General features: G+C 39.2%; 1 pseudogene; it reads left to right on the top strand.

The window, feature by feature from the left end:
* The first annotated feature begins 2490 nt into the window (after positions 1-2490).
* LOC102834030 lies at positions 2491-3063 on the top strand (annotated as a pseudogene).
* The last annotated feature ends 3342 nt before the right edge of the window (positions 3064-6405 follow it).

The following is a 6405-nucleotide window of genomic DNA, read 5'->3' on the forward strand; positions in this document are numbered from 1 at the left end:
ATTTTGAGTTGTGCCCCATCAGCAAATGAAGGTCCCCAGGGCTTTATTTCATTTGCATCATCATGGTCAACTCTACTTTGAGGAGGTAGCTCTTCCCTAGTCCCCTTTTGAGTGTCTTCCAACCTGAGAGGCTCATTTTCCAGCACTATATCTGACAGTGTTTCTCTGCTATTCATAAAGTTTTCAGTGACTTACTATTCGGAATTAGTTCATCACTCCTTCTCCCTAGTCTGTCTTCGTCTGGAAGCCCATCTGAAACCTGTCCACCATGGGTGACCCTGATGTTATTTAAATACCTATGGCATAGCTTCCAGAATCACAGCAACTCACAAGCTACCACAGTATGACAAACTGACAGACAAGTTGTGGTGGCATACAGTAATAAATGCTAAATAAATGTTTACTGAATTAAATACTTTTGGATCTTCAATTATTGCTTTTATTTTCTTCTGACCTGTTTTTTTCAATCTCATTGCATAATCACATTTAATAATCAGAACTTCCACACCAGCACAACAGTGGTAAATGTCAATATATTGAAATACTACCCAAATGCCAAAGTGTCCTCTCTCAGGTGTTCCTGGGTACTCTGTCTTTTTACCCCAAATCCTGTGAGTCTGTCCAAACTTTCCACAACCCAGAGCATAAAAGGCTGACACCAGATGCAGCAGGACCCTGCTGATGGGTTCATGCCCAGCATTCTATAAGGAATCAGTTTTCACAGTAATTTAAATATACTTGTGGAGCCAATGTTATTATTAAAATAATGCATGATTAAGAATAACACTATAAGAGATCCATTGAGGTCATTCGTTGCAAGCATTATAAAAAGATTCTACCTTTCATTCAATTGCCCTGAAGAAATAGTTGTGACTTAGGAAACATTAGGAAACCTTCAGAGAAAGAAGCTGTGAGAACATGGTGAAGGAATCCTAAATGCTAAGAGTCAGCTTAGTCCTCCAAGGCAATGCCTGAGATCCATTCCTAAGTGTGTCTTAAAGTCACATTTGTAGGTAAAGCAGAATAGGTTCCTTGTTGTTGCCAAGTGCTGTAGAATAGCGATCCTTTATAGGGTTTCTGAGGCTTTAAATCTTTGCAGAGCGGAATGCCTCATCTTCCTCCTGCTGAGTTGCTGGTGGACTTGAACTTGTGATTCACAGTCTAATGCTTATCTGACAGAGCCAACACACTCTTACTTTAGTACACCTTACTTTAGTGCCAGAAAAGGTTCAAAGCTTTTTCCATTTAAAAGCTGTACCAAGGGAAAGAAATTGTGATGAGGAAGTCAAGAAATCAGAGGACATATTGCATTAGGCAGGCTAGAAGTACAAATTCAGAGTGCAGGCTCTCAGGGAATGCTTCCTCTGTGGGCTCTGGAGAAAGGTCTGTGTCCTGTCAACATCTGTAGGCCCAACAGTCCTTGGAGATCTCCATAGTTCACGGCATCACTCTTCCTCTAGATCTAGGCATTTCACAGTGCAGGGACCCCAGGTCCAAAGGCCATATGCCACTGATAGTTTTCCCTCATGAGTAGAGGAACTAGCCTATGTCTGACTTAGACTATTTCAATAAAGGCTTAGAAACATTATTAGGCATCTTTCCATTTCAATACATATCCCGTTCTTTTTAAATGTAACACATTTAATATAAAATCACAATTAATTTAGTTAATCTGCAATTAATGAACATTTCGGTTTTACCACCTTTTTGGTCTTACAGGTAATTTCTGGGATAAATATTTTTGTATGTATTTGCATTTTTTATTGGTGAGCCAAAAGTTATACACATTTAAAAATTTTTTTGTTATTGTGTTTAAGGTAAAAGTTTGTTCAGCAAATTAGGGTTAAGTGCATTTTTTTAATGAAAAGGAAGTTGTTTGTGGTTTACTTACTAAAGCATGCTTATTCATGTATTCACTTTATGTATTTATTGTCAAGGAATAATATATTACTGGAAGGTTAATAAGAAATTGCTCTAGGAAATGGTGGTGAGAGTACAAGGAGGATCTTTCCCTTATAGACTGTCAGACATTTCTTATGACTTCTTTGTTGTTGTTGTTAATTGCCACTGAGTTGGTTTCCACTCATAGTAGTTCCCACTATGTAAGGTTTCCAAGGAATGGCTAATGGCTTTGAACCACTGACCTTTCAGTTAGCAGTCCAGTACTTATCCTATAATGCCTTGACTTTTATGATAATTCTTAATAAATCGATGCATGTTTTTGTTATTGTGAAGCGCCATCAAGTTGAATCCGACCTATAGTGACCCTGTATAGGGTTTCTAAGGAGCAGCTGGAAATTGATGCATGAGTTAACCCAAAACAGAAGTCTCAAATTGAATGAGTTAGAAATCAATAAGCACCTTATCTATATTATTAGCATATTTCAAAGCAATTAATATGTCACGGGGAAAAATCCAAAAACTGAAGAAAAGTCATAGTTACCCAAAACAATAAAAGAAAACAATCCCACTTTCTTTGCCACATCTACTATGAGAAAAAAGACCCTTCTCAGCCACCAGACTGCTGACATTCTCTGGAATGGTGTATAGTCTGAAAGGGAGCACAGTTACTGTGAAGGGCCCAGGAGGAACCTTGAAGAAGAACTTCAATAACATCAATGTAGAACTCAGTCTCCTTGGAAAGAAAAAGGAAAGGCTTCACGGTGACAAATGTTGGGGAAATAGAAAGGAAGTAGCTACAGTTTGCACATCTGTAGTCATGTGCAAACTATGATCAAGAGTGTTATACTGGACTTCCATTACAAGATAAGGTCTGCATATGCTTACTTCCCTATCAACGTGGTTATCCAAGAGAGTGGGTCTCTTGTTGAAATCCGAAACTTCTTGGTTGAAAAATACAACCATAGGATTAGGACAGGTGTTGCTTGTTCACCATCTCAGTCTCAGAATGAATTAATTCTTGAAGGAAATGACATTGAACTTATGTCAAATTCAGCTGCTTTAATTCAGCAAGTCACACCAGTTAAAAACAAGGATATCCAAAAATTGGGGGATGGTATCTATGTGTCTGAAAAAGGAACCATCCAACAGGCCAATGAGTAAGATATAAAAGCTATCTAGCTATGAAAACAAATCTAGATGATTCCTAAGACCTATCAGTGATATTTTTGATGTAATAAAATGTATGTAACCCAAAATAATATATATATCTCCCAAGCCACTGCCATCTAGTCAACTCTGACTCTAAACAACACATATAGTGTTTCCCAGGCTGCATATCTTTACTGGAGCAGGTAGCCTCTCTTTCACCCTCAGAGTGTCTGTTGGGTTTCAACCAGGGCTACCAGGGCTGTATCAGAGTTACCCTGAAACAGGACTTAAATAAGCTCATAGAACTCATCTCTCTCCAATAGGTTTCAAGAAATTTAGGTTGCAAGGAAGTAATTCAGTTTTCAGTAGTAATTCAGTTTTCAGTAGTCGGAATCCAACCTTCTGGGTTTTAAATCACTTGTACTATTAATGGTGTAGGATTACCCACCAGTCACGCCTCAGAAACCTTATACACTGTCTAATGAGTCAGAACCAACTCAACGGCACTTAACAACTACGCTATTAGCAGTTATTTAATCTTTCTTGTCCCCAGTGAAAATAAGATGAGGCCTCTTTACCTCATTACATCCTTGTGAGAGTTAATGACATAACATATATGATAAGCACAGGACTGCAAACTACAAGGTCAGTGGTTCAAGTCATCTAGCCACAATATGGGAGAAAGATGAAGCTATTTGTTCCCATGAAGGTTTAGTGGTGGTGTTTAGTGGTTATGTGCCACAGAAGCAATAGGGGATGCTTCTGTCCCCTATTGAGGACAGAGATGGGAACCTCCAAGTCGAACACTCTATTAAGTGTCACTGTTAGTCAGAACCTCAAAGTGATAATAATGTCAAGTCTGGATTTGCAGGGAAGATCCTGAACTGCTCTTCTTCCACATGATGCCATCACATGTCCAGTCTTTTGTCATTATAAAACTAGCATTTTCATGCTGTGAAACATAAAGGATCGTCACTGGACTGCAAACCACAAGGTCGGTAGTTCAAACCCACAAGCTATTCCTCAAAAACCCTATGTTGTTGTTGTTAAGTGCCGTAGAGTCGGTTCTGACCCATAGCAACCCTGAACAGGGTTTCCGAGGCTATAAATATTTACTGGAGCAGAAAGCCACATCTTTCTCCCGTGGAGCAGCTGGTAGTTTCAAACTGCTGACCTTTCAGTTTGCAGCCCAATTCTTAACCACTACGCTACCAGAGCTCCTTCAAAAACCCTATACAGGATCACTATGAGTGAGAACCAACTTGACAGCACTTAACAACAACAATAGCAACAAATACACAACACAAAAGTATAGGAAACACAAAATGAAATATTCTTCCTCTCCAAAGTTAGCCACTGTTAACATTTAGTGTATATCCTACCCATTGTGTTGTTTTTTTTATTCACTGACTCTATAAATATTGACTGATTGACTGCTATGTGCCTGGCTCTGGGTTAGATGCTGGGGACAAAACAATCAGCAAAGCAGAGAAGATTTCTGCTCCCCCCTGAGAGTGTGTCTGTGTGTTTGTGTGTGTGTGTATGTGTAGTGGGGACGTTATGAGAGATGGAAAATGAACAGGAATGAAAATAAAATAGGAGCCTGTTCTTCCCCCCCCCCCCGTTGTAACTAACATTTTTAAAAAATTATGCATTTTCTATTTTTGTTGCTGAGAATATACTCAACAAAACATGTACCAATTCAACTATGTATATACGTACATACTCAGTGCTACTGATTACATTTTTCAAGTTGTGTAACCACACTCATCCTCCTTTTCCAAAATGTTCCTCCCCATGAACATAGGCTCGATGCCCTGCGAGTTCCCTATCTAATCTTCCCTGTTGCTGCTGTCAATTAGATCCCATCAGATAGTTCTCATGACAGACATTGTTTACTAGTTAAGCTAAACTATAGTTTGGTTTTCAAGAAGATCTTAGGGAACATTTGGGGCTTCAGGTTTAATGGTAATCTCAGAGCAAGACTTTCAGGGGTTCATAAAAACTTTATGACTCAAGGAAGTCTGCATTCCATGATAATTTGAAATTTTGATTTGTATTTTCCCTTTTTTGACCAGGAATCTTCTATAAAATATTTTATCAGAAATGGTTAGTAATGTTAACAGAGCACCATCCAGTTCTTTTGGTTTCATGGCAAAGAATGCAGTTGTTCATGGGGCAGTTAGTTGGTGGTTATGTGCTGTGGAGTTGATTTTGACTTACAGTGACCTTGTATAGGGTTTCCAAGGCTATAAATCTTACAGAAGCATAAGGCCTCATCTTCTTCCCATGGAAAGGCTAGTGGATTCAAACTGCAGGCCTTGCAGTTTGGCATAACCCACTACGCTACAACAGCTTCTTTGTAACAATACTTCTTGTTGTTAAGTACCGTGGAGTCGTTTCCAACTCACAGTGACCCTGCACAGGGTTTCTGAAGCTGTAAATCTTTACGGGAGCAGAAAGCCTCATCTTTCTCCAGTGGAACCACTGGCAGTTTCGAACTGCTGACCTTGAGGTTGGCAGCCCGACTCATAACCACTACACTACAATACTAGACTATTTTAATTACTGTAGCTTTGTGATATGTTTTGAGATCAGAAAGTGTATTTCTTTCTGATTTGTTTTTCTTTACCTATCTGGGTTCTTTTGCTATTTTATATGAATTTGAGAATTGGCTTTTCCATTGGTTGCAAGGAAAAATACTTAAAATTTGATGGTGACTGCATTGAATCTGTAGATTGTTTGGGGTACTATTAATATCTTAAAAATAACATCTTTGCTTTTGTTGTTGTTGCTAGGTGCCATTGACTATGACTCATAGAGACACAGTGCACAACAGAAGGAAACACTGCTCAGTTCTGCACCATCCTTATCATTGCTACGCTTGAGATTGTTTCTGATATGCTAGAGTACCAGTCTATCTCATTCAGGTTTCTCTCCTTTTTCACAGAGCCACTTCAACAAGCATGATGTCCTCACTAGGAACCGGTCCCTCCTAATAACATGGCTGAAGTATGAGAGACAAAGTCTCATCATCCTGACTTCTAAGAGGCATTCTGGCTGTATTTCTTCCAGGGCAGATTTATTTGTTCTTCTGGTAGTTCACAGTATTTTAAATATTCTTTTCTAATACCATACCTCAAACGTATCAATTCTTCTAAGATCTTCCTTATTTATTGTCCAAATTTCACGTGCACATGTTGTTGTTGTTATCAGGTGCCATCGAGTCGGAACCGACTCATAGCGACCCCATGTACAGCAGAACGAAACAATGTTCGATCCTGGGCCAACCTCACTACCGCTGCTACACTTGAGTCCATCAATGATGCCACCTGGCTGATCCATCTCGTTGGG

The sequence above is a fragment of the Chrysochloris asiatica genome, unplaced genomic scaffold, assembly GCF_000296735.1.
Source record: "Chrysochloris asiatica unplaced genomic scaffold, ChrAsi1.0 scaffold00050, whole genome shotgun sequence".
Classification (NCBI taxonomy): Eukaryota; Metazoa; Chordata; class Mammalia; order Afrosoricida; family Chrysochloridae; genus Chrysochloris; species Chrysochloris asiatica.